This window comes from Sus scrofa, chromosome 16, assembly GCF_054392235.1.
Source record: "Sus scrofa isolate SSC_HxYL_T2T_F1_AM1 chromosome 16, Sscrofa_HxYL_maternal_Yorkshire_Landrace_v2.0, whole genome shotgun sequence".
In the NCBI taxonomy this organism is placed as follows: Eukaryota; Metazoa; Chordata; class Mammalia; order Artiodactyla; family Suidae; genus Sus; species Sus scrofa.
The window spans coordinates 52,637,820-52,655,589 of NC_139398.1; the positions used below are offsets into that span (position 1 = coordinate 52,637,820).

The 17,770-nt window shown below is 41.4% G+C and overlaps 1 long non-coding RNA gene across 1 annotated transcript in view; it reads right to left on the minus strand.

The window, feature by feature from the left end:
- The window catches only part of LOC110257213 (uncharacterized), a 149,495-nt gene that overhangs the window by 52,275 nt on the left and 79,450 nt on the right, over positions 1–17,770 (minus strand). Inside the window, exon 3 of the long non-coding RNA XR_014831405.1 lies at positions 3,793–3,981. This is a non-coding gene — a long non-coding RNA (uncharacterized LOC110257213). The remainder of the gene's footprint in view (positions 1–3,792; positions 3,982–17,770) is intronic.

Below are 17,770 nucleotides of genomic sequence, written 5' to 3' on the forward strand. Positions count from 1 at the left end.
CATTTGGCACACTTCAACACAAAATGTGCCAAATTACCTGTCAAGGCTAAACAGCCTTTTTAAAAGAAAGACAAATGTCCTTCCACACACATTTGCATGGACCCACAGTGCCATCCAGTGGCTCATCACATCGGTCACAAGTGTGCAGGACTCCAATTGTCTCTTAGGGTTTGGAACCTAGCTGACTACCCTTGCCTTGACATTGGTTGCTGTGGCACCCAGAGCCTTTGGTACTTGGTAAGGGGACATGCATGCATTTCAAATGAGCTAGGTTGGAGAAGAGTTGGTGCCAAGTTTGGATGTCAAGGACCTGTCTATGGTGTAGTGAGTACAAGTGGAGCTGCCTGTAGGATTTTCCAACTAGTGAACATCCCAAGAGCAAGAGAAACCTACCAAACATGCCCAGATCTTTGTGCTGAGTCTCTAGGCTGCCTAGCCTTAAGAGGACTGGACCAGTGAGAGAATAGCAACCTACTTCATTTTACTTCCACGTGGTAAACAGTTAATCTTTTAATTCCCTGCTTGCCCAATTTCTCCCTTAAAATGCTTTTTTAAAGAAGTTGGATATATCTTTCAAGAATGCTTATAAGGAGTCCTGGACTATATAAGCTGATGAGAAGCAGATAAAAAGGAAGGAAGGTAGAAAGTGAAGGAAGAATGAAGAAAAAAATGGACAGAGGAGATAGACTTGATTCTCTTCTATTCAGAAAACTGGACGGTTGGAGTCTCTGTTGTTGCTCAGCGGTAATGAACTTGACTAGTACCCATGAGGATGCAGGTTTGATCCTTGGCTTCACTCAGTGGGTTAAGGATCTGTCATTGTTTTGAGCTGTGGTGTAGGTCACAGATATGGCTTAGATCCAGCATTGCTGTGGCTGTGCCAGAGGCCGGCAGCTGCAGCTCCAATTTGACCCTGGGAAATTCCACATGCTGCAATGTGTGGCCCTTAAAAAAAAAAGAAAGAAAACTGTAGGATCAAGATGATATCACCTCTTCTAACATCAGTTTCTATAAACTGTAGAGTGAACAGGGATTTTGAAAGGAAAGTAGATCATGTGACAGAAGCAGCTGTATATTACCACAAAGAGATAGATTCCTGTTCAGATAGTAGTTGTGCCATGCTTGTGACAAAGTATGAAGCCGAACCAATCCAAAGAATTGACAACTCCTTTACACACCCCCACCAGGCTGTCTCTGAAGAGGTCAGAAACAGGAATATGAGTGGGAATTGCAGATCACTACAAATAAGTTGATTCTTTTCCCATTGGTTTTCCCAGCAAAGCTTGACAGAGACCTGTAATATGGTTTAGCTTCAAAATCTTGGAACCTGTGAGACCACATTTAGACATTTAAATTTTTCAGGTCTTCAGCTTTTTAAAAAGATCCCATGAAGGAAACATCAACGACTCTGATCAGCAGGGTGCATCCTTCCTCCAAAAAATAAGTCCATCTGGTTCAATTCATGATAGACCTGTGTAGACCATACCCACTGGGACTAAACCCTTCATTTCCCATTTGCTATTTCATCTTATTTGGTTTCACTACATTGTATTAAATGATCAGACATGAAGGAATTTTAGAGACCATCTACTAGGCTGATATCCCCTTTTTACAGATGTAGAAATGAAGGCCTGTTTCTCAGTTTTCATTTTCTCAGTGAGTACAACTTTCTGGCCTAGAGTAAGAAGGCATAATAGGAAAAGGGTCAATTACATTCACATTTTTCACAATAAAGAAATATTCCCAAACTTGGTATCACCAAGTAACACATTCTAACAGTTGGGTAAAGAGGCTAAAGAAGAATATAATTACATTTGCTTCCCCTCTTGCTACCTTCCAAGAGAAGATCTGGAATCTGCAGTGAAAAATGGGATGATATTCCCATTTGTGCTTTGGAACCTGGGATTCCAGGCTGCCCGGCTCTGGTGTCACCAGCATAGTCAGACTGACTCATTCGTACTTGGAAGTCTTGTGATGGTAAAATTGTGGTTTTCTGTATTATCCCATACGAAATGGAGAAAGGCTTAAAACACAAGTTCAGTAAACACAGTTTCTGATCAAAGACTTGGGGAAATGATATTCTATGAATGCTTTCTGAGGAGTAAAACCTCAACTGGGGAAAAACACAGGAAAAATTATTTAAAAGAACAGCGATTAGGCCACTGGCTTCCAAGAATGTCTTGCCTAGCAGATTGCAGATGTGTCCATATCAGAAAAAGTCTTCCTGAAGCTTCAGCAATAGGACAGAACTGTTTTATTTAGCTGAGATTGAGGGGAGGGGCCTTAAAGTGACGAGACCGTTTTCTCTTTAACAGACTTTGGACACATCTAGACATATCAAAGTTTCTTTGGTTACAAAGGACAAATACCCACTCTAACCAGCTCAAATTAACAAATAAAAACCAAAAAGACAGGTCATTAATGATAAGACCTCATCTCACAATCACAGACACCCACAGGCATAAAATAAAGCCCAGCCTGAAACTCAGAACATAGAGTCTGGAACTAAGGTCCAAATATCTCTCTCTTGTCTTCCTTCCCAGTCAATACATATTTATTGAAATCCATATTGGTAAACCAAACACATGGAGGTTTTATCCTTTCAGAATCTTGCTTTCCAGCTCATCTCTTTCTCTCTCCCACATTTCTACAACTCACTGCCCTCTGCCATCTATTCCCTTCTGTTTACCAATGAGCTTTCTTGACTTATTCTTTGTCTCAGTTCTCCTGTAACATCAACAGGGGTTGACTTTGGCTCACTACTTTATAGACTCTGCTTGTAATTCTCCATGACCTTTCAGCTTTCGAGGGTATCAACTAAAAGTTTACATTTAGCCATAGCCATTCCACGGATTAGGTGGCTTTGAGTCATAAGTCATCCGTGCTCCAGGTTATGGGCTGCAAATGTAGTATCCCAGGTTGATGCCTTGGTCTCACGTTATTGATGAGTACAGTCATTGATGGAGCCACTGATGGAAGAAACTCCTAGAAAAATGGACCACTGTTGAGGTGGACACCCCAAAATACATCTACTACTATGTAATGTATCTTATATCTCTGAATGTGTATAAGCTTCCTTTAATAAATTCTACTATGTCCCTGACCACTAAATCTTCCTTTGCTATCACAAATTTCAAAATGATGGTGTCAATTTCTGCCAAAATTCCTATCATTTTCACATCACTAGCAAGTTCTTTTTTGGTCAAAATGGGGAATCAAGTAGAAATTTTCCTTATTGCTTCCTCTAACTTCTAAATTATGAAACTGTCAACAAGACGAGTCAACAATTTACCAGATGCTCTGCTTTTAGCAGAATGACACTTTTAGCATATGTCCAAGTAGAGTAATGAGGTATTTCAGTAATCTTGTTTCTGTGCCAAATTTCAGGAAAACATCATCCATATTATAGTTTAAGATTCTACAAGTCTATGCCTAATTTTGAGACTATGGCTATGTGCATGACAGTCATGATATTACTTTGGTTTCTCTTTTATCCTCTGGATACTGTTTTATGCTATGTTTCATCCTTAGGTTTATGTATCTTTAAATAATTCTCAACAGGGTTACTTTGTGGAAAAACCTATATAAATGCCATCTGATATATTTGATCCTTTGGGAACAAGGTAGGAAACAGATATAATAAGACCTCACCAATGATTTTGTATTTGCCATAGGTATTGCCCATTTTAAGGGGTCTTCCCTGGATTTGTTACATGCCATGCAAAATCTTTTTCAACGCCTCCTTACTCCAAAAATTTTATACGGTATCTTAAAGAATGGCTCAAAACCTACCTTGTGACATTTCAGTGGCACTGATAAAAATAATGGGTCAAAACTGGGTGATGCTCAATTTTACATTCAGAAGTATGCAGAAGGTTAGATAACACATTCAGCCTTCGAATGTCATATTCAGGAGAAGCCTCTTTAAGTAACTGTTGTGCAAGCAGCTTGTTGGGCTTGTGAAAGATGTACTGGGCGATTCTGAAATGAAACCAGAGCATATTCAGTGAGCAGAATCACAGACAGCTGCCAACTTTTATAGTACTAGGAGTCTCCAATTCCAGCTTCACAAGTACAGGTGCATAGACATCCACCATGGCCATCAACTTGTCACATATTGGTACAGCTGTTATACATCTGTCTGACTCCTGGCAGGATAATTTTCTTCATCAAATTTGTCAAAATAGGAAATCCATCTGTTGCTGATGACAGAAGAAAAGTATAGGGGAAAGTATAGGGTCACCAGAAGACCACTAGTAATTTGCAAAAGTTTAGGGCCCCAGAGACAAATGATTTCTCCTGCTGATACTGTTACGCTTGAACAGGTAAGTCTCTAAAAGGCTATGAATTTAGATGCTTCTCCCATCAGATATGTTCATCAAAATATCTGCTCTTACTCAATAGAATAAAATTTATTTTGCCTATGAATGTATCAGCTATAACCTACTATAGTTTAAAATGATTCAGGCAAATAGTTCCCACAAAAATGATATTATTGAGTTCCCACAATAACTCTGAGAGTTAACTAGAACTCTTATTGCTATCACTTCTTATTGCTATCATTCAGTACATGAGGACATTGAAAGGCTTGAGAAATTACATGATTTTCTCAAAGTCGTATGACTTGCTAGTGAGCAAAGGGACTAGAACTTTACAAGATAATGATTTCTTTTTTTTTTTTTTCTTACAGTGAGAAAATCTCATCTAATGATTATTCTCTGGATCCAAAATGGCTGCCCCAGCTCCTGCCTTCACCTCAGCCATAAAAGTAAGATCTAAAATATCCACTTGACTTCATTGGTTAAAATTTAGCCACATGGCCATATACAGTAGTTAGGTAATGAGTAATAGGTCATATTTTTTTCTGGACAATCTTGTGTCCTGAGAGAATTCAGAGGAATCTATTACTAAAAGAAGAGAAAGAGAATAAATTTGGAGAGATAATTGTCTGCCACATAATATCCCAAAGAACTCTAAGTAGGTGCAGCCTTATGTTGAGTTTTATTTGGCATGATATAACTTAAAAGAGCAGTGTTTTCTGGGGTTGATGTGGGTCCTTCTAAATGACTCCCAGAAGGTCACCAAGCAATTGCTTTCCTGAACCACTAGCAAGCTCACAGTAAAATGGAAGGGGCAGGTATACGAGAAGGAGTGGGTGTTGTACCGAAGCCTCTTCCTGAATAAAATAACTAAAGAGCCTTAGTTCTCTAATTAATTTTCATACTTCCAATCTCACATTTTCCCAAAAAGATTATCTTTGAAATACTTGGTCTTGGCTCCTAGTGTGAAATAAGAGTGTATCACAGAGCACGTAGCATTCTTTCACTGGTAGGACAGTTTCAAAATAGAAATCCGGTAGCCCAAAGAGAAAGCCTAAGGAATAATGAAGGACAGAGAAAGTAGAAACTGAGGAAAGAATTTATTTCATAGAAGAACTGAGTACAAGAAGGAAACAAATAGCTAAAGATAGATAATATTTTTCCCCTGGCAGCTTTCATCTTTCTTTGGGATTTTTGTTGCTCTTAGTTCCACTTAGATTCACTCTCCCTCCTATTGTGATTTCTATTTTTTTTTAGTGGATTTTGAATAATCTCACCTTGCATATTTTAAATATGTCTGTATCCATAGCCCTTTCAAAGCAACTTTGCAAGTGTACACTTTGCAAGTATAAAAAGAAAATCCTATGGCATCTCAAAAGGGAATGACTGGATTCCTTGAATTAGAATCAAGAATACTGTGTTTCTCTTTGGGGAATTTCTCATTCAGCCCTACTGACAAAACAAAGGAGTAATGGGTGAGATGAAATTCCTCCTTTCTTTGGCTTAACCACCAAGAGCCCTGGCCTGCCATTTCACAAAGCATTGCTTTTTCCACTCAGCGGAATAAAGCAACAGCCCCCAGGGCAATCTTGTAATTATATACAGCTCTGCTCTTACCAGGCAGTATGCAGATTGAGCTCATTTATCAACTCCTCACTTATCTAGCATGATTATTTTAAATACAGTAAAATTTGCAACCTAAAAAAAGGTAGATTGTTCCTCCATTGGATTCAGTTTGGTCTGAAAAAAGTTATATCTGAGTATACAACTCAGCATCCCAGCAGGAAAGAGGGCTTTTCACCAGCCCTGTATTTCTCATTTTAGAGTATAGACATCACTTGGTTTTTTTGTTTGTTTGTTTGTTTTATTTTGTTGTAGCAATTTCTGCTGTATAGCAAAGTGACCCAGATATATACACATATATATATTCCCTTTCTTATGTTATTTTCCACCATAGTCTATCCCAAGAGAGAGACTGGATATAGTTCCCTGTGCTATACAGTAGGACCTCATTGCTTATCCATTCTAAATGTGATAGTTTGCATCTATTAACCCCAAACTCCCAGTCCATCCCACTCCCTGCCTTCTCCCCCTTGGCAACCACAAGTCTGCTCTCCATGTCTGTGAGTCTGTTTTTGTTTTGTAGATAGGTTCATCTGTGCCAAATTTAGATTCCATGTATAAATGAACATATCACTTGTTTCTAATGTGTCCTCATAGATGAACCACCTTGGCTTATTCTTTCAGCACTGAATACCTTTGGATTACTCTCTCTACTGAGTTTCAAACACACCAAGAGGCCCATTGCTCCACCTCCCTCCAGGAATGATAATACTTACAAGAACCTATCTATACTGAGCTGTAGAGATTATCTGCTTCCAGATTATATCTGGATTCCTGATACCTCAGTCCTTCCACAGCTCCCCCCTGCACCCCCACTTCTTCCAGATGGGCTGGGAATTAAGGATCCCTCCTCCCAGGCCTGGCACCTAGACCCAGCATGACTGCTAGTCTCCACTATCACCTCCAATGAGGCCTTCTCTTAGAGAACGACCCAGGATGATGTGGCATTCCCAAGAATCTCTAGATAGTCTGACTTCCTGCAATCTCCTGGTTCTTCATCTTCTTGCCTTACCTTCCATCCCACTCTGGACCATCCCCAGAAAGAGGCCTCCAGCTTCAGGCCATCTCTTTATCCTTAGTGTCAACATTTCTTCAACCCTAGCCCCTGATTCACTTTAAGATAGAACCTTCACTGAACCCTCCCTTGGCAGGAAACCAGGATGCCATCTTCCCCCTGCCAATCTTCCAGAGCTGGAGTCCTGCCACTTATGTATAGATTTTCCAGAGATCAATGGGCCACTCTATTGCTTACTGAACTTCAATTGTCACAAAAAGATGAAATATAGATAGCCCCCATTTGTACATGCCAGGACCAGAGCTAGGACTTGTATAAGCGGCAGAGAGTCCCATACACACTGGCTCTAATCTTGCTCCAATTTTCTTTAAAAAATGTGATGTTGCAGTCAAGTAGTGTCATATGTGTGCTTAATTTAGGCTAATTCAAGTATATATTCTGTCTCAAAAATTAAAATATATAAAATAATATTTCTCAGACATAATTCTTTTCTTTTTTCAGTGTTTTAGGGCTGCTCCTGTGGCATATAGAGGTTCTCAGGCTAGGGGATGAATTGGAGCTGAGCCTCCAACCTATGCCACAGCAATGCCAGATCTGAGCCACAACTGCAACCTACACTACAGCTCACAGCAATGCTGAATCTTTAACCACTTGAGTGAGGCCAGGGATCGAACCCTCATCCTCACGGATACTAGTAGGATTCATTACCACTATGCCACGGCAGGAACCTCTCTCAGACATAATTCTTATATACTATACATATTTTCTCTGTATATTTTAATCTCTGTAGTGTACATTTATAAATATATATTATGGAATAATAGAAAACCTAGTCCCAGGGCCAATCATTGCTGAATAGCATCTAAGATACTAGGTAGCCCCTATGGACCATCTAAAGAGCCATGTCAGAACCCCATCCTACTTAGCCTGGGCCACCAGCAAATATTCCCAAGTCTTTGCTCCAGAACCTTCCTACCAAATCCAGCATACTAAGGATGCATGATGCCTGAGTTGCCAGTTGACAATATACCAACAAGGGTATCACCTTATTTGATACACTGAGTAAAGAAATGAAGCACTTAAATCAATACATTTGGATACCACTTATTCCTGGGAAAAGGGAAGTGGTCAGCATTTTTCAGCTAATAATTTGAACACTTTGCTGGGAGATTCAGAATGCCAATGACTATTCCTTTCTGGATTTTCATCCTAACTGGACTGACAGCCAATTGTCACAAGTTTGAGAAAATCGCCTAACCTTTCTGGGCCTGAGTTTCCTTATCTGCAAAATGAGATGGTTGAACCAGATGATCTTTCTTGCCCCTTCCAGCTCTAACATCCTGTAGTTCTTCCCACAAAAAAATAAAGGATAAAAAAATTTCCCTCCATGCACCTGGCTCCTGTTGTTGCTGTAGGATAGGGCCTAAAATTTCCTGGAGCGCTCTAGCACATGGCTTGATGGGAAGTCTTCTGCTAGCCCAGCCTTGGTAGTCCCTCCACATCACATCCTGAGGGATTTATCTAATGTGATCCTGTGAAATCAGGGGCTCCCACATCAGAGCACAACCCTGTCTGGAGTGAAAGCCATAGCCAGTGTCATTGGAAAGGTTCACCTCCTTCCTGTCAAGTGGCAATGGCATGCTTATTCATATATTTTGATTCTTTTATTTCACATCTCTTTGCACAAAACTGAAAGAGAAAAGGTGGTGATAGGGGAGAAGGAGGCCACAGAAAGATGAAATCTTACAGAAAGTCAGTTTGAATTTGCTTCAGGACAAAAGTCAGCTTCACAATGGAAAAATTATCATAGATGTATACAATGTTTCCTCTTTAGAAGACTCGGACTATTTAAGGTCAGGGGCACAGCAGAGACCTCCTAAGCCCAGGCTTCCTCCCCTGTAACTCTGACCCCGATAACGTGGATGAATCTGAACACAATACTTGTTTGGACGATTTTCTTGCTCCTCTGGGTCCACTTTGCTTTGGGACCAGAGGTTCTCTGACTCCTCTGAACTAACACATCTCATCAAACTGATTTGATAGGCTGCTCTGCCTGGCTTTTAGCAGACCATCTCCTGGACTACCTAAAAGCAGGTTGCCCCCATCCTCCTTTTGAATTTGCATCCAGATGAAATCCAGTTCAAAGAAACTGCAAAGATAGCTTTTAAAGGGAAAATCAAAGGAGGTTTTTTAAGAGGACAACCAGCTGTCTGAGGAACAGAGGAGAAAAAGGAGAGGAAGCTGATCTCTTCTTTGGCTGACATCAAGTGACTTCTCAGGACAGTAAGGTCAAATGACCATCTTCTACACACAACATCCAGTCCCACTGGCTTCTTTCTCACAGGGTCTATCCAGATTGCTACCTTCTTCCCCAAACTCCTGGAGGCTAGAAATACTCTCTTATTTTCTCAAGGCACTGCATACTGGTAGACTTGCTACCATTATAATATCCCTTTCTAGACTGGAAGATCCTTAAGAGAAAGGATTACTTGGAAATCCTTATATAATTTGTAAATAATATATTAATATAGATATAATATGCAAATTTCAAAGTTTATCTACATAAAAATAAAATCTTAGTGCCTGGAACACAGTAAGGATTTGACAACTATTTGGCAAAACAAAGAACAGAAGGATGAATGATAACTTCTCTGGGTCCGTTTCTGATTCCCTAACTGTCCTCTCATTGTATAAGCTTTTTTTTTTTTTTCTTTTCTAAAAGGGATACTTTACCAAAAAGGAATAAAAAAGAAATCCCAAAATAAGGGCTACATGACCTCTGTCTTCGGTGGCTGAAGGAACTATAACAAAATACCACAGACTGGCTAGCTTATACAAAGATATCAATTTTCTCACAGTTCTGGAGATCAGATCAGGATGCCAGTATGGTTGGGTTCTGATGAGACTCCTCTTCCTGATTTGAAGAAGGCCACCCTCTTCTGTGTGCTTGTATGGTCTTTCTTCAGTGCATGGCATGTGGAGGGAGAGCTCCAGCTTCTCTTCCTCTTCTTATAAGAGCACCAATCCCAGCCTCCTAATCTCATTCTAATTACCTCCAAAAGCCCCACCCCCTGATGTTATCACATTGTAGGGTAGGGCTTCAACACATGAACTTTAGATAGACACAAATATTCAGTCCCTAACAACTTCTCAGCTGGCTTCCAGCCAAATTTGGTTAGTCTCATAACCACTTCCCTGCTGCTTCTCCCTCCTCTGTTCATCTCTTGCATTTGAAAAATGCAAATAAAGGAAACACTAGCTCACCTTTCTCCCTTCTGTGCTCTGTGCAGAAGTTACCCTCTTATGAGTATCTCTCCACCAGAAGATTAGAAGTTCAAAAAAATGTGCTTCACTGCTGACCTGAATAGAACTGTGGCAGCTGATAAGGCCAGGCAGCCATGGTGCCTGCAGCTGGAGGCTGCTTGGGGGAGAGCTGGGAGCAGCTCCTCTTTCCCCAGCATCCCTGGGCACACAATCTGCTGGATTATTGACAATGCTGAGTGATGCGGATGGCATTTATTAGTTTTCAATAGCTGCTATAAAATGAACTTCATACCATCTGCAAAATTAGGATTCAGAAGCAGCCCAGGATATTAAAATATTTGTGGCTGCTTCTGCGATTATACAAGATTTTACATTTTATAGACTTCCCATGGGACTAGAAGTGTAAATTAAGATACATATTTAGAAGGCAGTAAATAAACTTAGAAAGAAGTAGTACCATTATTGAATGGTCAAAAAATTGCATGTGGGAGGAGAAATAGGTTTTCTACATAGAGAGTTAGAAGCTAAATAGGGTTTAAACATCCTCCTGTCACTATCACTAGGCCATTAATAGCAAAAATAATATACTGAAATTCATAAGGAAAAAAATTTTTTAGCAAAATGAATAAACGATCCTATGTACAATAAAGAGATCTAGCCAGTGATATGCTTCCTCTCCCTTTTGTCCCACTAGACTATGGAACTTGTCTAATTACTCAAAAGCATCCTATAGTATTCTCTGCAACAGAGCAAATGTTTTGATCAAAAGAATTCCATAGAAACCATTCCAAGGCCTTATTCTAATGCCACCAATTTTCTAGCGTAATTACTGTATGTGTCACTTTCTCTGTAGCCCACATTCCCACTGAAGACACAATCACAGTATGATTCAAAGATGCAATAGCAAATCAGGGCCAATTACTATCAATATGAATTCCCCAGGCAGAACAGTTTGACTCACAGGCCCTTCCTGGACAGGACCATCGCCCTTTTAAATGAGTGGTGCTCATTTTGGTATTGGCCCTGGGGCAAGCCTGGTGGTAGAGGAACCAGCCCCTGGCTCTGGTAAGATTTCTAGGAACCTGCAGTTCTGGCATTTGTCTGAAAAGTCCTCCCACCCCCACCCCCTCCTTCCACATGCCCTTAGAGATAACACAGAGGAAATCTTGTCTCTCATCTTCTCCAGTAAGGAAATATTGTGTCAACCCATGTTTATTTATGATGCCTGTGATCAGGTCTGATGCCTCAGAACAAGTTAGAGTGTGATTCTGACAGTAATCAGCCTGGGTGCCCCCATCCCCACCTGGCCAGCCCTCAAACCAAGTCTGGGAAACAGACATGCATGGAGAGAGGAAGCAGTCGGTTTAAAGATGAATATTTCCCTGATGTGGCTGCTCAGGACAAGGCCACCACCTGTGCCCTCATTCCCTCTCCCAAATCTACTCTTTTCTTCCAATCACACTTCCACATCAATCTAGCCAGGCCTGGGGATGCCCTCTCAGGCTTTGCCTTTGAAATGCTGCTTGTGCTAATGGCTGTCAGAGCCCTAAGAGGCCATTCCCTAAAGTATCACTGAACTGAAACATAATCCAAAAGATAGAAAGGCTTTGGCCTGCTACTTTACATTAGAGCAAAATAATCACAGTAATAGCTTGCATTCTCCTTGATACCTTCCATTCAATAATATCCAGCAATTTGGTTTCGAGTAATTAAGAAAACACTCCTTTGTGGTAAGTTACTAATTCAGCTCCCATTTTAAAGAGAGACAGAAAGAGGCTTAATGATGTTTCCCCAGGGGATACCAGAGTAGGTAGCAGAAGCACTGGGGATACAGTGATTTGTGGCCTAAAATCTCTCATGTTCATCTCTAATCCCCAGTATTGGGCTCATGAAATTGCTTCAGAGCAGAGTTGGTCTGAAATCTCTTGGGTGGTGTTGCTGTGTTCCATTCAGAAGCCGCCTGGTTCTGCTACGGAAGCAGCTGCATTTCATAGCTGTTGGTGAATATTTTTGTACTCGCCTTTCATCACATGATGTATGTAATTCCCCTCGCTGGCATTTCCAATCACTGAGAGCAGCAGAACCACGGAATGAATTGGAGCTCTGTAATTTTTCCCCCTCATTGATTTGGGAGGGAAGCAAAGAGGACATGGGGAGGGGAATGGTTAGGGTCAAATGTTCTTTCAAATCTCCCCACCGCAGCACAATTCTATGTTTCTTGTACCTCAGAACTGCTTATTCAAGCTCCTTCATCTCTCCAGTCATCTGTCTTCTGCTAGTCTCTTCACCAAGCCCTGGCTGTTTCCCTTCTCAGAAAGCCAGGAGCCCCACGTCACCTGGTTGACAAGGGCACAGAGCCTGGGTCTCTGCCTGCCTGCGTTCTCATCCCGCTCCCACTCAGGAACTCTGCCATTTGTCAGAAAAGTTCTGACTCAGGAGTGGGAAATGGCATTTGATATTGGAGATGGCGTCTTTGGATGGTAGTGGTCATTATTTGTAATTATCCTTTTCATGATGGAATGCTGCATGTTGAAGCTGTTGTTGTTACTGGCAGATGTGTCATTACATTAGGATCTCATTCATGTGAAATTTAAGCTGACAAAGAGAGGAAAAGACAAATACTAATCTTTTAAATGCATTTTTCACTCTGAGCCTAGCCAAGAACTGGGAGAATACTGGGTGAGAATTTTATACCTATAAAATTTCTCTGTGAAACAGATAGAACTTGGAGATGGAAGATGAGATTTATGGTTGTTATTAAAATGGTTGCTGGGGTTCTCGAAGATATCTAGGAGCTATGCTCTTAAATAACTTCAATAATTATAGCAGTAATTAGCACAGGTACGCACACGTGAAAGTATAACATGCGAGTAGATAAATATACTGGCAACTGTATCAATAAAACACTCAGCAAACATAAACTGCTATATAAATGCTAATTAATTACATAAGTGGGCATACAGGATGGTAGGGTTATTCATATTACTGCAAAGATAAACAGGCAGTGCATTCATTTGAAAACCAGGTTTCTCCAGGTACCGACTCATAGACTTTGAAAAGCTTATGGTTTCCAAAGGAGACGGGAGCATGGGGGGATGGACTATAGCATTTGGGATGGAAATGCTATAAAACTGGGTTGTGATGATTACTGTGCAACTATAAATGTAATAAAATACATTGAGTAAAAGAAAAGAATATAGAGCACTGGAATGGCAAATATCTGTGTAACTGCAAAAAAAAAAAAAAAAAAAAAAAACCAAAAACAAAAACAAAAACAAAAAACAAAAAAAGAAAACCAGGCTTCTCCCTGCTCCCACCTCCAGCCTCCTGCAATGGTAAGCCCCTGTCAGGGATGGTATAAACTTCCACAGCCCAACCTACCAGCTGCACGTGGCTAGTGAGCACTTCTGGTGTGGCCAGTCCCTAATGAGATATAGTGCAAGGGTAAAAGAGACACCAGATCTTGAAGTCTTAGTTTGAAGAAAGAAAAACAGGTAGACTGTCTCATTAGCAGTTTTTATATTGACAAAAACAAAGGAGTTCCCATTGTGGCACATGGAAAAGAATCTGACTAACATCCATGATAACACAGGTTCGATCCCTGGTCTTGCTCAGTGGGTTAAGGATCCAGCCTTGTGGTGAGCTGTGGTATAGGTCACAGACGCGGCTTGGATCCTGCATTGCTGTGGCTGTGGCCGTGGTCAGCAGCTGTAGCTATGATTCAACCTCTAGTCTTGGAACCTCCATATGCCACAGGTTTGGTCCTAAAAAGCAAAATAAATAAATAAATAAATAGTTTTTTTATATTGATTTCAAACAGAAATGATACTATTTTGGATCTTGGGTTAAACAAAATATATTCTTAAAAATAAATTTACCCATTTCTCTTTACTTTTTTAACATCCATTAGAAAATGGAAACTTCTATTTGTAGCTCACATTTGTGGTCTCCTGTACACTTTTATTGGACAGCGTTACTCTAGACTACTGAACCTGTTTGCAGGAGCCTCGAGAAAGTTAGAGACGTGGAAGACACCACCAGGGCTCCCTGGGCCATATTCTGCTTTGTACAAAGGAGGATAAGCTGTGGAATACAAAGGAGGATAAACCAGGGCATCTTCTCCAAGTCGCGAAGGATGGTGGTAAACCAAGTGGGCAAGCAACCCTCTGCACCCCAGAATGACCACGTTCTCTGGCATCAGACACTTCTTAAAATAAAGGGGCCTGAGACAGGCTGGGATATTTGGGCTGCTTACCTGCGAATGAAGTGTAAACAAACCACCATGTCCCTGTTTTGATAGGCACCTCTGGCTGCCAGACCTGCCCGCTAAGCACTCATGAGGTGAGAAGAGGGTAGGGGCAGATGATAGGGAGACTAACCTGAAAGTGGGAAAAGAAAATACATGTTTGGTGTAACTTCTGTGCCATTGTGCCTCAAAATCACCATACACTGGACCTGCAGGGCCTCTGTGTGGAAGAGTTCATTCATAAACTATATTACCCATGTTCAATTGTGGGTAAATATTGACAATCATGAGCTGTAGTTTATGGTGCTATAGTCTTTAGGTGGGTTATTTAAAGTATAAATTCTTACTTGCATGTTATTTGCATAAGCTTGTGTACTAAGTTTAGAAGACTGCACAATTAAATTAGATTAATGCAGCACCCCACAATTGTGTGCAAATCTAATATTTCAAGATTCACTCAGTTGACGAATCTACCAGATTTTTAAACCACTGAATTGCATTCCAATTCAGAAACCATAAGCATACAGTCTGCATGGAACTGGCAGTGTATATTCTCCTTTCAACATCACAACCCCTGCGGGTCACCAAGCACCAGAGACTATTTTTAAGTGCCCTACCTTTTGCAGAGATGTTTATCTTTCAAAGCACTAAGTGCTCATCTAATCCAACTTCACCAGGACCCTGATTGACCAAAGAGGTATCCACAGGCCACAGAGAAAAGGAACTTGTCCAGGATGACATAAACACTAGAGACTGACTCAGGGTTAGAAAACATCCTCTAGCCAGGCCCACTCCTCACAGTGGTGGTGTCCGAGCTCGAGAACTAGAGGAGACACACCCACTATAAGGCTGGGCATCTTAAAGTCACAAGTCAAGCCAGCAAACTGTGACATACCATCTGTCCCCATCCTTGCCAAGTGTACCTTCCCAACAATCCAGTAGGCTAGGCTCCCTGCCACAATTCTGGGGTTTTTCTGGTTACCCAGAAGGTGGCCTGGAAGGGAGCTGCCAGCCCAAGGGGCATGTGCCATTGGCCCTGCAGATTCCTCTCCCAGGGCAGAGATACAGTGGGAAGAATTCCAGAGCTGGATCTTCTGAAGTACAGTGCGGGTGGACAGGGCACCCCCTGCCAGGGTGTAAGGGGAGTCCTTCCGGCCTGACTCACAGTTCTGCACATTTTTTCCCATGTTACAACACTTCCTCCTGCACACTGAATGGACATGCAACCCTGTCGTATCCCAATAATAAGTATTATTCCTGACAAGGGAAGGCATTCTTGGGTCTCAGGAAATGGAAAAAAAGAAAAAAATTAACTCCAAGTGCTAATTTCCTTGGAGCATTCAGATCTCATTTCTTCCCCCGTCACCCTACAAACATGAGTGCGCATATACGCGCGCGCGCGCGCGCGCGCGCGCGCGCACACACACACACACACACACGGACAACCCTTCAAGCAGAGTCAGGAATCCTCCATGAGGCATAGTAATCATTCTCTTTCCCATTATTTGTTTGTTTGTTTTGAATCAATGGGACTATACTGATTTGCATGTTGTTTTCATAAATTTGCATCCTGCATTCAAGAAGCCCTCTCTCTTCAGCAGCCCAGGAAAAGTGGCCAGCTTTCCCTGGGTTGCAAAGGAACACAAAGGAAAGCTTGATTTCTGCAGACATTTATTACAATGAAGCTTTTAAATGCTACTAAACATAGAAGGATTTTGTTTTAATTAAAGTACCTTGGTGAGGCATTTTTGTAAAGCCATCCCTTTCTCATTGTGTCTCATTATGGTCACTGAGCAGCTTGGAAGCACGAAAGCAGGCTTCCCTACTGGTCAGGGGAGATGCAGAATGTCTTACTCTGGAAAGGATATGTTTAAATGATCCATCTGGGACAGTGCCTAGAAATCCTCTCCCAACTTCTGTCCTCTGAGCCTCTGAAATCCTGCCTGCCCAGTGGTGTGCACACCAGCACTCCCAGGGTGATGCTGCCGCATCACTGAGGACACTCTCACCTGGCCTGGCTTAGTGCTCCCTGGTCCCTAAGTGAGGCCAGACAACAGTGGGGTATGAATGTGCCTGTGAAGGCTTCATTTCTGGAAAAATGACTACTCTATGTATGACCACCTGATCCTAATCATTCAAATAATCAAGAAAAAAGTTTTTACCAACTCAATGCATGAATGTGATATCAAGACTCTTGAAAATTAAATCACATGTGCACAGTCCTTGTGGCCTCTCACATAATGACCTTGCCCTGGCGCAGTCCCTCTCTCCCTTCTTCCAACCTAGTAAGGCATCCGCTTACTTTTGCCATGTTGCTCTTGCCCTTTGATGATGAAACATTCGCAGAGTTAAAAGCCAAGAGAAAGGGATATAGGGGTGGGAGCCAGTACCTCATTGGCTCTCCAGCCACTGCACAGGAAATGCCCAAAAAAGGAAATGGAAGAAATGAAAGTTTACCCAAGGAAACAGGAAGAACTGGGAGGAGGAGAGAAGTGTAAAGAGAATGACCATCCTCAGAACCACTGCTCTGGGAGCTAACAAGAGGTGATGGATTTCTTCCCTGGGGTGGAGTGGGAAGACCACAGGCCTGGACCTCAGGCCCACCTGGGGAGCCCCTGTCTCTGCCACAACACACTATGTAGTCTTGGCCACTTTGCTTAGTTTTTCAACTTGAGTTTCTGCATCTCTAACGCTGGAATAATAAAACTGCATCAATCATATTTACAGAGAAATAGAATTAAATCATTCCATATTTTTTTGTGTGTGAGAAAGATGTATTGGGCTTTTATGAGACTCCATCCTTCAGACTTTACCTCTCACAGAGTGAAAAAGGAACATCAACTGCAGGGTACTTTTGTTTCTTTTTTTAAAGTCAGTCCACAGACATTTCTGGACATTTTACTGTATGTTCAACCTGCACAATGTAAATTATACCATACAGAGGTACCAGCTGCCTTATCTCTTCTAGGCCTTCCGGGGCCCCAACAACCCCCTCCATAGTCCTGCTTCTAAGGCACCAACATATATTTTTCAAATACCAAAGACAATGATTCCACTGCTCTTGTTAGGGCTCTGTCATTTCCATCCTTGTGACCAAATCCAGTGGACACCTCTCTGTTCTGATATTTTTTTTTTCAAGGAAACGCAGTAATTTATTCCCTCAGGTACAGTGAAACATGAGCTATTCAAAACCCAGTCTCCCATAACTTTTTGACTTCAATAGTGATTATACACTTATGTCTGTATAGTTAGGGGAAAAAAATCTTTGGTAGCAAACAGCCACAGAGGACCCAGGGAAAAAAG